This window comes from Protopterus annectens, chromosome 7.part0, assembly GCF_019279795.1.
Source record: "Protopterus annectens isolate FY-2018-M chromosome 7.part0, PAN1.0, whole genome shotgun sequence".
In the NCBI taxonomy this organism is placed as follows: Eukaryota; Metazoa; Chordata; order Ceratodontiformes; family Protopteridae; genus Protopterus; species Protopterus annectens.
The window spans coordinates 1,775,781,619-1,775,802,188 of record NC_056739.1 but is presented as its reverse complement, the minus strand read 5'-3'; positions in this window follow the sequence as shown (position 1 = coordinate 1,775,802,188).

Sequence of the window (20,570 nt, the reverse complement as noted above, 5' to 3'; positions counted from 1 at the left end):
CCAAATCCAACAAATCAGTACAAACGGAAGTATTATGTAAGTCTCCATGTTGATTTAAGGCTTCCTCAAATCACTCCATTCCTGTTTGGTGAGGTATAACGTTGAACAAATCTTGTATGTTCAAGGTTACAAATATGAGGGAATCATCATACCGGTTGTCTGTAACACTCCTCACAAAGTCCCAAGAATCCTTACGTGTCCCCCCATGTTAGTCCAAATGTTTTTCAACTTAAGATCTAAAAATGTTGCCAAAGGGTACGTTTTAGAACCTGTGGCAGCCACAATTGGCCTGAGAGGGTTGTTGGGATCCTTGTTGACTTTAGGGATCCCAAAAATGGAGGTTATATTTGGTCTGTCCATGAACAAATATCCATAGGTGTCCTGATTAATCAGATTTTCATCTAATATTTCCTTTAAAATAAAATCTATTTTTCTATAAGCTAAATTTATTTTGTTCCTTGAAACTCGTATATATCTATTACTATCATTCAGGCTATCCAACATCTTACCAGAATACACTATGCTGTCCATAAACACTACCCCTCCCCCTTTGTCAGGTTGCATGATTCTGACATACTTGTTGTCCCTAAGTTCTTTCAACAATTAATTTTCCTGTTTGGTTAAGTTAAACTGTACTCTTCTGTTATTTAAACATTCCCTTATTTCAGCTTACACTTGGTTCTCAAAATTCTTAAGTTGGGGGTGTAAAGGGAGGTTGATGATGCTTTTTTTTTAATATCACCAGACAAATGTGCTGGTTCCTTACCCTCAAACATGATTTCAAAATTATTCTGCATCAAGACATCTTAAGGTCAATCAAAATGCTGGAAATTTGGCTTCTACAACTGGGTATACATTTAATCCCTTTGATGAATAAATCAGAGTGTTTATCTGTAACTTCTAATCCACTGTAGTTAAAAATACTAAAGTCTTTCCAAGTGTGCCTTCATTCTTCCATGTGTATGCATTATGTAGCTGTATTAAATCTGTTAATTTCACAAGTATCAACCCTATTCAGTATCTCTTGCGGTTTGGGGGCCCCCTTGATAATATTGTACCAGTGTCTTTTGCCTTAACCTCTCAGATCTCCTTAACTCCATGTACTCTAAAGGGTCATATGGGTGGGGTGTGTGAAATTCTTCATCATATCCATTATCATATATGGTCAAATAGGTACATCTATCCCTCCCCTTGTTGCTGTTCCCTTTGTCAAGTCCATAACTCCTATCACCATATACTCCCCCCTGGTGAAACCTAGGTTTGTAGTGGTCAGACTTAGGTTTCGGATAGGCAATCCTGTATTTATACTCTAGCAGGTCCCTATCCAGTTTCCTGCATTTCCTCTTAACAGGCAGGTTAGTAATCAGTCTGCATGTACTTTTATAACAAATAAATATAAGAGCCTTAGAAAGTGTTGTACCAGTAGAAATACATGTGTAATAGTCTGTGAATAAAGGTATAACCCCTGGAGTGCTTCTGTTTACTCTTCTCTCATATGTTGGTGATCTGTTCCATACTAGAAATAGTACTGTTGTATCTTAAGCAGTGTCACCCACATCATGGTATGCAGATAAAATGGACATGAAGTCCTGCATAACAATGTTGGAAGTGCCAAGAGGTCAATTATATTGTACACGTTAAGGAGACTTAGAAAACAGTCGAAAGCTTTACATCAATTCCCTGATAGCACAGTGTACTGTGATGTTAGCTATAATATTTTGTCACACACAGCAGGGGTTTGAATCCTGGGAGTGCTACTAAGTTGTATGCATAATCATACCCCACAACTGTACATATTTTGATACAATGTTCAGATAGAAAGCTGTGAGATTGGCAGTGCTTACCGTCGCGCAAACCCATACAAACCCGCTTACAACTGCTTAAAAGTGCCTTAATCACTCTGTAGCCAACGTCCCTTGTTCTGCCCAGCAACAAAATAAATTACCTTTCCAAGGCTCGAACCCAGGACTCCATACACAAAGGGATTTACCACTAATGCTCTGATACACTTAAAATGTTGCTAGTTGCACAGTTATATGCATTAAAACACATATGTAAAAGGAGATGAAGTCTGAAACACAAATGTATTGCCACTAGTTACTGACTTCAATGCTGCGATCATCCATGACAATTGCCAAGTGAATGAGGAACAGGCCAAAATATGAGCTGAACATGTATGGACATATGGCTAGATATATATCTGCAAATGTAGACAGACAGCTATATATATATATATATATATATATATATATATATATTAATGCATGACTCACAAATAATCATATAACATCAATTGTATCTAGATACATACATATGTTCATATGTATGTATGTATATATATATATATATATATATATATATATATATATATATATATATATATATATATATATATATATATATATATATATATATATACAGATGTATATATCTATAGATACATACATATATATATATATATATATATATATATTTATATAGATATAGCCATATGAGATATATATAGGTACATATACATATACACACGCAAAAGGTATCAGTAGTCATACATATGTAGAAGTAGTGTGTAAGTACTGGTTGCAAAGTATATCCCTCAGCCACAAGCCCTTCAACTGGCACCTTTGAAATGTGTAGTGTGGCAACCATTCCCACTAATGAGAACACTGACAGTAAATATATACCAACCCACAATTCAAAAGACATGACATGACACACAGATATGCATACACAGATAACCTTTATTCGTATACTATACAATAATGTATGCCAGTACTGGCACCACATAAGGACTGAAATATGTAATCAGTCATGAATGCAAGGCCCACATAAAACAGTAGATGCAAGCAATGTGTATATATATACCATACTATGCTGTCCAGGCCAAGGTCTTCAATTAGTACAACAGTAGAAACAGGATTTGCCTTCAGGATACGTAACAATCAACAATTACAGATGTAGTTCAGCAGCATCCAATTACACCCTGTAGTCAGGCCCTAGGGGGGAAAGTAGCATTTGTGTTAATGTCACAGTATCTTGTACATAACATTGCTTAACCTGACATCTCACTTTCACACTGAATGATCCTCGTCTTAACAGTTATATCCCTGAAAAGGTGCCATACCCTAGGTTCATGGCATATAATCCCTCCCCCCCCCATAAAAGGCTGTACAAGGGCAAGGAACACTGTATACCACACACTTACCTCTGGAATGTACAAGGGCACATATCTGTTCTCCAGCTGTTGCCCCATATAAATGGACTTTGCCCAACAGTTGGTGTGGGAGTCTATGACATGACTGGGATGATAGCAGTAATGTTAGCAGTAAATAATGATAGGCCATTACCTAACAACCCTTGCTGTATCACAGCAGGACAAAGACTGGCATATATGTGAAGGACAGAGGCAGGAACATAGGGCCATATTTGCATTATTGCTGTTACACACCCTGGAAATTGCTGGTGTTACTGGATTTGTTGCAGCATACCCTTATGCAGGGATACGACATTGAAATACAAATGGATGTAGCCATGTACTGATAGCACTCAACAGACAGAATGCCACATATATATCTGGGACAATACCTGTGTGGTGCACAGACAAAACCTAACAGCCAATCCCCCAGTATCATATGGATAGGCCCACAGTTGAGAGCTATGCATACAGACAACATTCCATGAAAAAGTACCATGTACACAGAAACCCTGTAAGAACAGCAAGATACATTGCACACAACAACACTACTCACGCTGTATGTAGGTCTGGAACCTTACCCAAATGTGGATTTGGCCTGTGTCTGCAGGTTCTGCTGTAAGAGGTATTGCTACCTGCTGTCTGTAACACTGATGTCCACACACAGGAAGGATGTCATCCATACTGTAAAGGTGAACGGACAATGCCCACAGAAGGCAGCAATTTATAGTACAGGGTTGCCATGACAGTGGTTATCTGAAGTACTACACAACAGGCTGCATGCAATTAGCAACTGGTGGACACTGACTGGTGCAGAGGCCACCACATGATCATGTGCAATACCAACAAAAGCATGCTGCAATCTATTCATACCAGAGAGTGTGAGGGAGAGAGAGAGAGAGAGAGAGAACACGTCAAGAAAGGTCACAAAGCTCACAGTTGTGTTACAGTGGAAACAACATAACAGGTATGTGAAACAGATATGCATTTACTGACATGTAGTATATGGCATAGAATAACAGGATGTATACTGTGAAAGGATATATATGTGCCATCAATGCTTGTTCCTGTAATGATGTTCTGCTCAACAACTGGACTGAACAGTAGTGTCAGTACCTGTGGGCAGTGGGACATACCTGTCAAATGTGCAGACCAGCAGTGAATGGCAAAGATGTGACCCATATCTGTGTTCTGTAAATTACTGTGGCCAACGGCTGGTGGGGGTATTAATACTGCCATGATAGACACATGGGTGAGAGACCACACCACCTGCAGGACAGTCATGTTAAAGTGTAGCATAGGATGCCCAACTGCCATAGCAGTATAATTTGTTTGTGTCTTTCGGCTTTTCCCGGTTAGGGGTCGCCACAGCAGAACTCTGGTCCGCTAATGATTGGCAGTTGATTTTTATGTACCGGCTTGCCAGGCCTGACGCACAGCCTTCAACGAAGGTACGCCCATTCATGCATGTCTCCACGCAGAGGACGCTCTAGCTGAGAATCGAACTGGACAGCGTCTTACTGTGAGGCGACAACGCTACCGCAGCACCACCACCGCGGGCCATAGCAGTATAATATGCTTATCTAAAGTTTGTCACCATACATACCCCCCTAATGTTAGTCTGTGTTCACATGTGACACCTGTCTGTGTTGCAGCAAGGCAGAACAGCTAGCTGTGAAGTAAAGAGGGTACATGAGTGTGGTCCAGATGTTTGTATGCACCCCACATACAGATACATGTATGTGTGATACATATTCACAGCTGTGTATGTTTACAGAACCTTGGACAGTTATACATTTATATAGGTATATAAACAACACAAAATGATATCTACACATATATGCACATATGTACATATACATATATATACATATATATATATATATATATATATATATATATATATACATATATATGTATATATATATATATATATATATATATATATATATATATATATATATATATATATATACGAGTGTGTGTGTGTGTGTGTGTGTGTGTGTGTGTGTGTGTGTGTGTGTGTGTGTGTATGTCTATAGATATATATATATATATATATATATAAATATATATATCTATATATATATATAGATATGTGTGTGTCATCATCATCATATTCTTTCGGCTGTTCCCTTTAGGGGTCGCCACAGCAGGTCACTTGTTTCCATTTCTTCCTGTCCTCTGCATCTTGCTCTGTCACACCAACCACCTGCATGTCCTCTCTCACTACATCCATAAACCTTATCTTAGGCCTTCCTCTTTTCCTGTTACCTGGTAGCTTCATCCTTAGCATCTTTTTCCCAATAGACTCCGCATCCCTTCTCAGCACATTTCCAAGCCAACGTAATCTTGCCTCTCTGGCTTTGTCTCCAAACCTTCCAACCTGGGCTGACCCTCTAATATACTTAGTCCTAATCCTGTCCACCCTCGTCACACCCAGTGCAAATCTTAACATCTTTAACTCTGCCACATCCAGCTCAAGCTCCTGCCTTTTTGTCATTGCCACTGTCTCCAACCCATATAACATAGCCGGTCTCACTACCCTCTTGTAGACCTTCCCTTTCACTCTTACAGGTACTCGTCTGTCACAAATCACTCCAGACACTCTTCTCCACCCACTCCATCATGCCTGTACTCTCTTCTTCACCTCTCTTCCACACTCACCATTACTCTGAACTATTGACCCCATGTTTTTAAACTCATCCACCTTCGCCACCTCTACTCCCTGCATCCTCACCATTCCTCTATCCTCCCTCTCATTCACACACATATATTCTGCCTTAGTCCTGCTAACCTTCATTCCTCTTCTCTCTAGAGCATATCTCCATCTCTCCAGGGTCTCCTCCACCTGTTACCTACTCTCACTACAGATCACAATGTCATCTGCAAACATCATAGTCCATGGGGACTCCTGTCTGATCTTGTCTGACAACCTGTCCATCACCATTGCAAATAAGAAAGTGCTCAGAGCTGATCCTTGATGTAACCCCACCTCCACCTTAAATGTATCCATCACTCCCACTGCAGACCTCACCGCTGTCACACTACCCTCGTAAATATCATGTACTACTCTTACATACTTCTCTGACACTCCTGACTTCCTCATACAATACCACAACTCCTCTCTAGGCACCATGTCATATGCTTTCTCCAAGTCTACAAAAACACAATGCAACTCCTTCTGACATTCTCTGTACTTCTCCATCAACACTCTCAGAGCAAACATCGCATCTGTAGTGCTCTTTCCTGGCATGAAACCATACTGCTGTTCACTAATCATCACATCCCTTCTTAACCTAGCTTCCACTACTCTTTCCCATAACTTCATGCTGTGACTGATCAGTTTAATCCCTCTGTAGTTACTACAGCTATGCACATCACCCTTATTCTTAAAAATCTGTACCAAAACACTTTTTCTCCATTCCTCAGGCATCCTCTCACTTTCCAAGATTTCATTAAACAATCTGGTTAAAACCTCCACTGCCATTTCACCTAAACACCTCCATGCTTCCACAGGTTTGTAATCTGGGCCAACAGCCTTTCCATTCTTCATTCTCTTCATAGCTATCCTTACTTCCTCCTTGTTAATCCATTGTACTTCATGATTCACTATCCCTACATCATCCAACCTTCTCTCCCTCTCATTCTCTTCATTCATCAACCCCTCAAAGTACTCTTTCCATCTTCTCAACACACTCTCCTCGCTTGTGAGTATGTTTCCCTCATTATCCTTTATCACCTTTACCTGCTGCACATCTTTCCTAGCTTGGTCCCTCTGTCTAGCCAATCGGTACAGGTCCTTTTCTCCCTCCTTAGTGTCCAACCTTTCATACAACTCTTCATATGCCTTATCCTTAGCCTTCGCCACCTCTCTCTTTGCCATGCACCTCATTTCCTTATACTCCTGTCTACTTTCTTCATCTCTCTGACAATCCCACTTCTTCTTTGCCAACCTCTTTGCCTGTATACTCATCTGTACTTCCTCATTCCACCACCATGTCTCCTTGTCATCCTTCCTCTGTCCTGATGTGATAGCAAGTACCTTTCTAGCCGTCTCCCTTACTAGCTCTGTTGTAGTTACCCAGCTATTTGGTAACTCTTCACTGCCACCCAGTGCCTGTCTTAACTCATCCCTGAACTCCACCTCACAATTACCCTTTTTCAATTTCCACCATTTGATCCTTGTTGCTGCCCTCACACTCTTCCTCCTCTTCTTGATCACCAGCGTCATCCTACAAACCACCATCCTATGCTGCCTAACTACACTTTCTCCGGCCACCACTTTACAGTCTCCACTCTCCTTCAAACTGGCCCTCCTACATAAGATATAATCCACCTGTGTGCATCTTCCTCCACTCTTGTATGTCACCCTATGCTCCTCCCTCTTGTTAAAATATGTATTCACTACAGCCATATCCATCCTTTTCGCAAAATCCACTACCATCTGACCTTCTACATTCCTTTGTTTAACACCATACCTACCCATCACTTCCTCATCCCCACTGTTCCCTTCACCAACATGCCCATTTAAATCTTCTCCAATCACTACTCTCTCATCCTTGGGTACATTCATCACCACTTCATCCAATTCACTCCAAAATTTTTCTTTCTCATCCATTGCACACCCAACTTGTGGAGCATATGCACTAACAACATTAATCATTACACCATCAATTTCCAGCTTCATAAACATCACTCTATCTGACACCATTTTCACCTCCAAAACACTCTTCACATACTGTTCCTTCAGAATAACTTCTATGCCATTTCTCCTCCCATCCACACCATGATAAAACAATTTGAACCCACCTCCGATACACCAAGCCTTACTCTCCTTCCATCTGGTCTCTTGCACACAGAATATGCCAACCTTCCTTCTGTCCATCATATCAGCTAGCTCTCTCCCTATACCAGTCATACTGCCAACATTTAAAGTTCTGACCCTCACTACCACAGTCCTAGCCTTTCTCTTCTCTTCCTGCATTTGGCCATGCCTTCCACCTCCTCTCCTCCTTCGGCCAACAGTAGCCCAATTTCCGCCAGCACCCTGTTGGCTAACAGTACTGGTGGCGGTCGTTGTTAACCCGGGCCTCGACTGATCCGGTATGGAAATATTAACTGGTGACTGCATGAAAAGATTTGGCGAAGATTTACGCCAGATGCCCTTCCTGACGCAACCCTCCCCATTTATCCGGGCTTGGGACCAGCACAAAGAAATGCACTGGCTTGTCAATACATGTCCCCTGCCATGACATGCGTGAAAGAACATCACACATCAATACACAACATACCTACACACCAGTAAATGGCTGCAAGATGGAGTGTGGAGTGTGGTGTGTAACCCATGTTGGGAACACATCGCAATTGTATGAGAAGGAGGGGATATATATATATATATATATATATATATATATATTGGAGAAGGGTATTAGGCACATATTGGTATGTAGGTCTGGTTGGGTGACAAACAAGACAGCACACAGGGCTGGTATATGATACATGTGGTGGTTCAACACTGTGGATGGGTAGTTACATTTGGAATGTGGAAGCCATTGAGCCCCCACATGGGAACAAAGGGAACATGGTGCCCACTCATGTACAGTCACGACAGCATCTACATGGACATAATGGTGCCTGGGCTGTGCGCTGGGCAGGAGGGACATGCATGTCGAACCCTGTGTATGTGTACTGCATACCTCCAGGTGATGTAGCACATACCTCATGTCTCTGTGGAGCTCCCTATGCACAAGACCCTCAACCTAATTGGGTTATAGACATATACCTGTGTGTGCTCCATGGGGGGACACCATCCCCTGAGGTGGTTCCACATGAAGGTAGTGATGGAACCGTAGATAATGAGGTTCCATGTTGGGTCACGGCTGTGATATGGACTGGTAACATGTGCACATTAGTTTGGAGTGGTTTTCCTGCTGGCAAATAACCCCTACACATACTGGTGTGTAACTGTCATGGAACATATGTGGGCTGTAATAGTCCACACAATCCCAAAACATGTCCAACAGCATGCATAGATCTCTCCAATATCACAAAATGGCAGATGTGTAGCAATCACATAGCAGGCCTACCACATGCATATGTGGAAACATAGTGGCAGAGACAATGGCATGCAGGTGAAATACCCTGTAACAGCCCAGCAACTCTAGTGTACCCACAGGGAGCATGTCTATAAACACATAGCAGAAAGTGTTGTACAATACAATATATGACCCAATGGTACATATACCGGACACATACCACTAGCGTTGTGTGAACATTATGTTGGAGCTGATACGGTGGCGGGAGACTGATATGTGTATTGTATTATGGTAAACTTGACATATGAGTTCCTCAGACATATTTCCATCATTATGTCTTTCAGGGAGTATGGCACATATGAGGAATCCCGCATACAGTGCCACTGAGGATGAAATTATAATCACCAGCATCATCCACAACTGCCAGCTGTTGTTCTCACAGACAAGCCAGGACCAGCAGGAGAGAACAACCATATGGAATGATGTGGTCCGCAGGGTGAATAAGGTGGGGATGCACAGCCGTACATATGAGCAGGTTCACCACCATTGTAGTGACCTGCTCTATCAAGTATGTCACCATGCCGGTGCCATGCGGGGTGACCACCTTGCAATGGGGGGGGCATAACATCCATCACCCCCTCACCAAAGTGGTGGAGCTGCTCATGAGCCTGGTAGCATCTGCCCGCCCACAAGAGCTACAGACTTATACAGTCATGGAGGTGGGTGCTACACACACACCAGACATGGAGCATACAGGTAAGGTTCCAGGGCATATCAGTAGACTACTGTAGTGTATGCATCTGTACAGGTAGATCATGCATATGTGAGATGTGGGGTCTGTTGCTGTGTAGTACTGATAAGCAGTAATGCATAATCTGTAGTACTGTGGACTTCAGCTGTTGTTGTACTGTAATATTGCAGCCACCCTGTAGCAATGCCACAGCTGTGGCCACTGACATCAACTCTATCCCATCCCAATATCCCAATGTAGGTACCACTGGGATGCCAGCAAGGCAGCGGTCGGATGCCAGTGAGTATGGTTTAAGGTTATGCTTGACAATTCACTGTGCATGTCATAGCTAAGCTGTAGGCCATGTACACATCTAACGCACCTACCCATAATGCATGCTGTACATGTGCACTGACAGAGCACACCCCTCACTAATAGGATTACCAGCCTCAAACACATGAAATACACAGTCCATCTCAGACAACTGTGGCTACACTCCAGTGCACATTGCCCAGGCACAGCTGACATCTGCCCAACATACACAGCTATTGTATTTATCAGGCTGTGGATTGTATTTCATTACTGAAACTAAGCGGAAATTCCTTAAGATTCCAAGAGCAGGATAAGTTATTTCTTACACTTATTTCACTGAACTGCACTTCTGAAATGTTTATAATTCTGCTATACAGTTGATCTACTACATTTTGCAGTTATAAAACTTTTTTATTGTTTCACTGCATTTAGGTACTGTTTTAACTGTATTTTTCATTGCTAGATACTGTTTCATTTCTCTAATTGCATGTTTACTGAATTACTTAACTGTAAACTGCTTTTTCATACTGAGAGGTATATTTTCTGTTTGTGAGTGCTCTATCTGAGCTTTCTATGCATTTTTGATTTTTTGAGGTTTCTGTGTTCTACAGCTAGGAACTGTAATAGTGTGCATTACTATAATTGTCTGTTTACAGTTAAAAGCATTCTCTAGAATCTGCTTGCTCCTTGATCTGTTTAAAACTTTCTTTTAGTGGCTACAGCTAGGAACTCTAATTTTTCCCACCTACTCTCCCTAGTGTTGTGGTGTTCTTATACTTGGTGGCTTTGCAGTTGCCCACCCATACTGTATATTTGATCTGTGACACTCCTCCCAGTCTAGTGTAATTAGTTCATTCAATCTAATAGAGAACATTTGTGAAGGCCAACCCACTCAGATTCTTAATGTTGAATTAACTTCTGTTCCAGCTTTCTCCATTTCCACTTTACTGAAAAAAAAATTCTAAGCTTGTTTCCCCACTTTCCTGTGGCAGGCCTTGTCCAGATATGGATTTGCTGTGTCCAGGACTGTTTGTGAGCTCCTGAGCCCCCCCCCCCCTTTGTGAGCTCCTGAGCCCCCCCACCCCCACTTAACCAGGGTTAAACTATTCCTGGCGCCATAAAGTCTGCTCTTCAAATTTTCCCTTGCAGCTAGCCAGCTTTTTAGTTTTTGCACTCAAATCTGTTTCTTTGAGCTCAGCACTTGTTCAGAACTCATTGTAAGCACTAAATAAGCTACAAATTACTACAGCACTCAACTTTCCTCACTTGTCTAGAGGAAAACAGTTTTTAGTACTTAATAAATAAGCACCAATCCAGGCATGTCTAAAGGTCAGCTCCCGGTGTTTTCTTCTTTCTACCTGATGAATCTGGGCATCTTGGGACAATGCAGCAATTGCCTCATGTACACAGACAACCCACTCCTCCTACCACCCAACACTATGACCTGTGAGAGATGCACTTATATAGCCAAACTGGAAGTAGAGCTCTCTTAACAGAAGACTGGACTAGACAGTCAAGAGGAGAAGGTAAACACTTGCACCACACCACACTCATCACATAGTCCCTCAAAACCTACACCTCAAAACACACACACACACACACACACACACACACACACACACACACACACACACACACACACACACAGAAGCACAAAACACACACCTACATTCGCGGAGGCTCTCAGTAAAAATATGCCCAAACAACAGAGACCTCCAAAGAAGAAATGCAAGCAACCTCCACCCCCCAACACAACCCAAATGACACATAGCCCGCATACTCAGTGTGCCACTTAACTGCAGCCCATAAGGCATAACGTACCCAACACTCTAGTCATAGGTGACTCTATAGTCAGGCACACTGATGTTCCACTCACCAGGCTAAACAAGGAGAAAGCTACTATCAGCTGCCTGTCAGGTGCCAGGATCTGCCACATAACGCACGCACTCGGGTCACTCCACAACAAGTACAAATATGACTCTGTCATTGTCCATGTTGGTGTGAATGACCTGAGACGTACTTCCCTGGACTACATGAAAAGAGACATGGAGGAGCTCTCCGATCTTGTAGCCCAGGCAGGTATGACACTAGCCTTGAGTAGCATCCTGCCATCACCCAGATTGATACCACAGTACAAGGACAAAATGATTGACTTTAACAATTGGTTAATCTTCTGGTGTCATTCTAAGGGAATCCAGTTTCTGTCTGCCTAGGATGACATGATCGACAGACCACGCTGCTTTGCCAGAGATGGCCTACACCTGTCACCCTTTGGATTCCGGATACTGGCAAAGGCTCTTGCCACCCTCATAGTGCCTTTTTTAGGCAAGGTTCAAATGACAAATTCACCACCGTAACAGGTACAAGCAAGCAAAATCTGAGGGTAATGCTACTCAATGCTAGAAGTCTAAACCTCAAAATGTACTCACTCGAGGCACTTATTAAAATGGAGAACATCGACATTTGTGCAGTGACAGAGACCTGGTTCAAAGCTCCAGAGAGCACCCCTGCATTACCAGGCTATAATTCATACTACACCTTTCAGCCACCAAACCGGGACCGAAACACTAAAGGTGGAGGTGTGTCCATATTCATTAAGGATATCCACACCTCCAAGCTAGTTGCTCAACATAATGCATCCGAGGTTATCCAAGTTCATCTAACTCTGGGCAAAACCGTAATCCAGATTGTAGCTTACTGCAGACCACCCCACCATGCCCCAGGATTCTCACTCCTTTCTTGATACATTGGAAAATATTAAGGTACAACCCAACACCCTAATAATGGGTGATTTCAACTACCCCACTATTAACTGGGAAAACTACTCATGTACCAACTCTTTTGCTCAACGTTTTCTGGAAATCATCAATTCCAATGCCTTGGATCAACTTATCCACACCCCTACCAGGGGCAGCAATATCCTAGACCTGGTCATCACCAACATGGGTGACTGGTGTTCCACACCAGAGGTCAGCTCCTCGTTGGTCAGATCCGACCACAAGCTAATCACCCTAGACATCCACATCCCACTCCCACCCCCCATTAGGAAAACAACCGTAAACATTTCTTCAAAGCCAACTTCATGCTTCTTAAGACAGAAGTGGCAAACTTCACGACACCCATTTAGATGGGAAATAGAGGTACGACTGCTGAATCCAACACAAATGCACTTTATAAGCACTTACACGAGTGCATGGATCATGCTATCCATAACAGAACCAAGATGCTATCCTCCAAAAAAAGGAAGCCAATCTGGTGGTCTTCTGCCATAAACAAACTCTACAACAGAAGAAAGAATCTGTTGCAAAAAAGAGTAAAATCCCATGATTGGAGGAACTCCCTAGTCAGCCTCAGTAAGAAGCTGAGATCCCTCATAAAATCCTCCAAAGCTAGTTATGAAAACAAAATTGCCACTGATTCTAAAGACAATCACAAAGCATTCTATAGCTATGTCAGGAATCTCAATGGCAACACTCAGATCTGCTCTGCGTTACAGCACAATGACACTAAATATACAGAACCAACTGATATTGCCAACATCCTGGCAGATAGGTTCAGTGCTAACTTTACCCCCCCTCTCACCCCCTAAAGGGCCATCTTTATACAGGAAGAATGCAAAGTTCCTGTAATCACGGCTGCACAGGTAAAAAACTCACTCTCCAAAGCCAAGGACACAGCATCCATGGGACCTGACAACATCCCAGGCTGCCTTCTACATGAACTACAAAATGAACTGGCACCCCACCTATGTACCGTGTTCAATCATAGCTTCACCTCATGCTTTGTGCCCATTGAATGGTGTACAAAGGGGGGGGCCACAACAGACCCCGGGAACTACTGCCCCATTAGACTGATGAGCCTGGTCTGCAAGGCAATGGAACATATCATCACAGAACTCATAAACAAAGACAGTGGAGATCTCCAAACTCTGGACCCCACACAGTTCGGGTTTGTAAAAGGCAGATCATGTCTCCTAAACCTGATAGACTTCTTTGAAGCAGTCAACAAAGCCATAGATGAGGGTAAGGTGGCTCACACAGCCTATCTAGATCTCGCCAAGGCGTTCAACACAATCCTCCACTCTGGAATTATAGATAAACTCACTAAACTAGGTATAAATCCCTATGTCACAAGATGGGTTGACAACTTTCTTACTGACAGAAACCACACTGTGAAAGTAGCAGACTCCAAATCAGACTTCAGACCAGTGACAAGTAGAGTACCACAGGGTTCAGTCCTGGGTCCTTTCCTGTTTGGTATCTACTTCTCTGAAGTACAGACTAACACAGAAGGTCTTTGGCTAACTAAATTCACAGATGACTGCAAACTAGGAGCCATAACTGAAACTCCTAACGATGTGGACATCCTACAAAAGGGCCTTACTGAGACAGATGCCTGGTGTCAAAGTCATGGTCTCAAGCTCAATGCTAAAAAGTGCATTGTCATCCCCTTTGGTAAAAACTCTGTACCCATGAACTACCACATAGGCAGTAGTCTACTTAACAACGAAAGTTTGATAAGAGACCTTGGGACACAGGTTGACAGAAGTCTTTCCTTTGATAATCACATCACCACAGTGGTCAGGAAATCCTTCTACATGGCACACCTCATCACAAAAGGTTTCTCATCCAGAAAAAAAAGAGGTCATTGTTGCCCTCTACTCATCAATCATTAGACCCATTATAGAGTACAATGCCCGTTTTGGTATGTACCTCACAAGACATCTACAACAACTGGAAAGGATGCAAAAATACCTCACTAAGAGGATTACTGGCCTCAAACAGATGCCTTACGTAGACAGACTCAAAAAACTCCAGCTTTACTCTGTCGCACATCGCCTACTCAGAGGCAATCTCTGCCTAACATACAAAGCTATGTCAAACCCAGAGCTGTGGGACATGCTCCACTTAAAGAAATCCCAATCCCTCCGAGCTACATGCTCTAGGGACCTAAACCTTGTCACCACAATAAACAGAACATACTGGAGGGATAGATTCCTGTCCCAGAGACTTCCCATACTCTGGAACAGACTACCTATCTATGTCATTAGCACTCTTCACGAATAATCTTGATGATTGGATGTGTAATAGTAAATTCACCCCAGGGATCACTTCTGTGGTTCTGCTTGACAGGGGCACAGGAAAATAATTTTCTCTGGTGGCAAAAGCCAGGGTACCTTTTAGGCTAGGCTTGTATAGGCCCTAGGGCCAATAACCTAGTACCTACCTATGAACCCATGAACCTCTGTCATACACAGAGCAGTTGAACATGCTACACATAAAGACATCTCACTCCCTCTGCCAACACACACTCCAGGGTCCTAAACCTCATTAACACATTACACAAAACATACTGAAGGGATAGGGTCCTGTCCTGGGGAATCTCCACACTCTGGAATGGACTACCCATACATATCAGGCAATGCTACTCATTGGCCCTCTTTACAGAAACACTTGACAACTGGATGGGAAATGGGGAATTCACCCTGGGTAGTATGTCTGTACCACAGCCTGACAAGGGCACAGGGCAATAACATTAGTGGGTGGTGCATGGCTGGGAACCCCTGTGGCTAGGCTTATGTAGGCCCCAGGACCAATAGACCAGTACTCACCTATGAACCTATGTGTACCACACGCAACATCAGCCAGGGCTCAATCATGGTCAGTAATGGTCTCTACACTCAACATAGGTACAGTACATTGTGTCTGTGGTCCGTCTATAGGTAGTCTATCAATCATACCTGCACCACTGATGATGACATCTGTGAATACACATCAAGCATTCACTAAACACATGTGTCCATATGTGATCCAGGAACACACAGAGGATGTGAGCAGCAGCAGAAACACAACTGACATACAGATACACATCCTGCAATGGTGTGCATACCTGTGAAGTATGGTGCACAGTACATGCCAGGCTGCTGAACAGATGCACGGCAATGCTGTGGACATGGGTGCAGTGAGATCCAGTGGGAGGGCCATCACCTACTAACAGAAGCCATGCATCACAGCCATGTATAATGTTGGTAATAGGGATTGACTACAGTCGCACTGCATGCTGAGTGCCACATGTCCTACATGCTGACACGTGTGTAATTACAGATTTGTGTGTGATACTGTACTGCACCATCACCTGCTAGTGTGCTTGTTATGGGGGTGCAAGAGCTGTCTGTAGGTGCTGTCTGGTGGAGTGTATGGGTTGCCATGTATGTCAACTGCATGTGTGTATGTCTGTGGCCATGTCTGCACACACATGTGTGTGTGTGAGTGTGTGTGTGTGTGTGTGTGTGTGTGTGTGTGTGTGTGTGTGTGTGTGTGTGTGTGTGTGTATGTACTGTTTAGCGGTGATGTACAGATCTTACAGTCTGTTCCCTGTTTTCCCCTCACAGGTGGTGAGGTGGGGCTGGGCCCCCCCCCACAGGGAATCTGATGCCACTGATACAAACAGTGACCATGAGGACAGGTGTGATGAGGCACAGGAAGGGTCATCAGGGGCTGCTGCTGGGCCACCAATTGACAACCCACACATATCCACCCCATCCACGCACACAGTCACACTGCCTCTACATACCTCATCACCGTTGGCATTAGCTGAGGGACAGCCTATAGTAGGCATTGGCCAGGACAGTGTGGTATCTATGGCATGTGTATCAGGACACAGCAGCCATAGCCAGATGTCTGGTGGGGTATCACATAGGCAGATCTTCAGGGGTGCTTGTCAGAGCACTGCTGGTCATCATGCCCCTGACAGACGTGCCACAGCTATTTCAACCACACACATGTTCCAGACTGTCATGGAGGCACAGGCACAAATGGAACGGTACACCAGGAAGGGTCTAAGGGCACAGAGGGCTCATCACACAGCATCAGTGACCTAGCAGGTACCATCCATAATTACACTGCGGTCATGGATAGATGGTGGGGTGAGACATTGGATCTCATCCACAATGTCATGTCCATGCGTCAAGAAAGGATGGGATGGTTGCGATGTATGCTAGCAAAACCAGCAGCTGGAGGTCACCGTGGATGTCCAACCAGCCACAGCTGCTCCAGTAGTGGCAGTACCAGCCCCAGCAATGTGGGGGTACTGTCCACAGACTGTCATAGTAGACCACGTGCACATGGCCCTGGCCAGTCCCATGAGGGACCTGGATCCAGTGGACATCTATCAAACTCAGGGGATAGTACTTGATCTGGCTTTGTACCTGATAATGCCTGTAGCACCCCTGCCAGGCACAGGTCCCATGTCCATGGCCAGAGATGGTGAACTGCAAATCCTGCCAGGTACAGTCTGCAGCTGTCTCACAATTCCCTGTATAGGGCAGCCACATGGAGGAACTGTGTGCATGCAGACACACACATAAACAACAAACCTAGGGCAACCACATACCTGCACACACAACATCCCCAGTGTCCCATAACAGTACTCAGTCCCCTCACTCACATACACACACACACACACACACACACACACACACACACACACACACACACACACACACACACACACACACACACACATTGTCAATTGTATGGCTCAGCCTAGGCCTCTAGCAAACTAACAATACACCCTGTGCATATGATGATACCTGTGCCACTCCCTGACATCTGTAACATTGATATAGGGACAGGCTATCATGGTGCTGATGCACAGGGTGACTGTACAACAGTGTAGCAATGGAATGATGTGTAGCATGTTGTCAGCAGTAAAGTGAAATGCTAATATATTGGAAGGTGTAGCTGTGCAGCTATGATGCATCATAGCTATAATTAACAATGTTGTATCGTTGTCACCAGTATCTATCCTGATTGTGTTGTGTTTGTCCATGTGCCACATGGCTGATGGGTGTAGTGGTGTCAGCAGGCCTTCTACAGTGGACACCAGTAAGTGTAGTGGGTGGTCCACATGCCATGGCAGGGTACAATACACAGAGCCTTTGGTTTGGATGCAGTACAGGTGCAAGACTGTACACATGGAGGTATGTCCCCATGCAGGTAACACATCTGTTGCACATGTAATCCCACCAATACATGATAGGCACAACCACACAGTGCTATATATGCAGTCTGCAATGTGGATGACATTGAACATGCTAACAGCAGGGTGTATGTCCCTCTCCCCACTCTACTGCAATCCTCACCTAAGTAACATGTGTGTGCCAATGCCTTAGGAGGGTGTGAGGTGCTCAACTACTGTGAATGGTGTAAACAACAACTAACAACCTGATTACATACACTGTACAGTATTACAGACAGCTATGTGGGGGGATAGACACAACAGTAACTGCAATAATGGTGGTTGTGTCCACAACAGTTACACCCAGTGAGTTATAGCAACCCCAGTAGTGCTGAACACCTCTACAGTGTGGAGGGGGGCATTAACACATCTATGACCTGTGAAGGACTGTATGTCCATGGGATGGCACCTGTGGAATTTTGGCATATACTAAGCAGTCCTGGTGGAAACATATTCTGTGAACAGAGGCAGATCCCTGAACAACTACACACATTCCTACATGTGGGATGGTGTATAAAAGCCTGCTATGATCTACATAGGCATTGTGCACCTCCTAACCCTCATCTACACCTGTCATGATTGGATAAAGGAGGTATACCAGTTTCAGGTTGTATTTTCTGCCTTTGACATGTCCAACATTGGCGGGGTCCCATGTGTTAAAATTACCAGTGACATTGGCCATGGGTTCATTGTTGATATGTTCCATGTCCTTGCAGACCAGGGTCATCAGGCTACTGGGTGGTAGTTCCCAGCTGACATGGTGGATTTGTGGTCGTCCTTGCCAACATTGGTGAATCCATTGTCAGGTGTAGGCCTGTTGGATTGTATGATGGATCCCAGCTACTTACTGCACCTGTCCAGGGGGTTCCCCCAAGCATGACATGTCACTTGACTGTACTGCATGATATGTTAGTAATGCCAGCCTGACATCCTACAGGTGGGATGGAGTACTGTTAACATGTACAGCCCTTGTCGTGTATGGTCCTGCTTATGGGATCTGCTAAGGTTGGTATTGTATTGCAGGCCAGACGTGTTTGGCTGGGGGGGGGTACCTATCCATGCCAGATGTATGTTGTTTAGATCTCTCAAAACCATCAATGGTGCATGTGGACATACATGTTGTGGTTACGTTCCCAGTTCCATCTACCTTTATTATCTATATACCTTTATTGATATATATGTGTTCACCTTTGACAGGGAGACAATCATTTCTTTGAATGGCCCTTTCTGCAAACTGAAAGGACAAACCCATAATTTCTTACTGCACCACAGTTCAAAAGACAGCAGTTCTAAAGGCACCTTCGCTGACTCTCGAACTGCAAGTTGGAATACATATCGTAATGCCGGGGGCATGCCCCCCTGCACCCCCATCTGGGGGGGCTGGGTCCCCCACAACCCTCCTACTGTGATATACTAACTCCTAGTTTGCACTACAGTGGGGATAGGCAAATATTCCCCATCCCCACTAGTGTCATCCGCAACCAAATTGCCTAATCTGCAATGAGTGAATGCATAGTGACATTCGCTCATTGCACCTTCGATGCATGTATTGCAAGATTGTGCAATGTTGGGAAATACTTTTTGCCTTCCAGCTTTCTGACACATGGGTTTTTCCCTTCGAAAGGTGAGCCATATATATGCTGACATATATGCACTCCTAGTGCTGTATATATGTGGACATGTGGCTGTATACATATATATCTATGGATGTATGTGTATCTATGTATATATGTATTTATTGGCATATATATATATATATATATATATATATATATATATATATATTTCTATACCTATATCTACATATATAGATATGTTATATCCATTTAAAGATGACTCTATATATATATATATATATATATATATATATATATATATGTATATATATATATATGTATATATATATATATATATATATATATATATATATATATATATATATATATATATATATATATATATATATATATATATATACACACACACACACACACACACACACACAAATACATCTACATGGTGGAATACATTCCCTCTAGTGTTGTATACCTGGGCTGGATGATATGTATGTGAAAACATCACGATTATGCATATCTGCCATGGCTTACTGGTAAATCACTTTGTGTATGGTGTGCCAGGTCTGGTTCCGAGCCTTGCAGGAGCTGTTTATTTTGTTGCTGGGCAGAACACAGCCAGTTGGATACAGAGTAAGTAAGCCACTTTAAAGCAGTTGTAACCGGGTTTGCATGGGTTTGCTCGATGGTAAGCACTGCTAACCTCC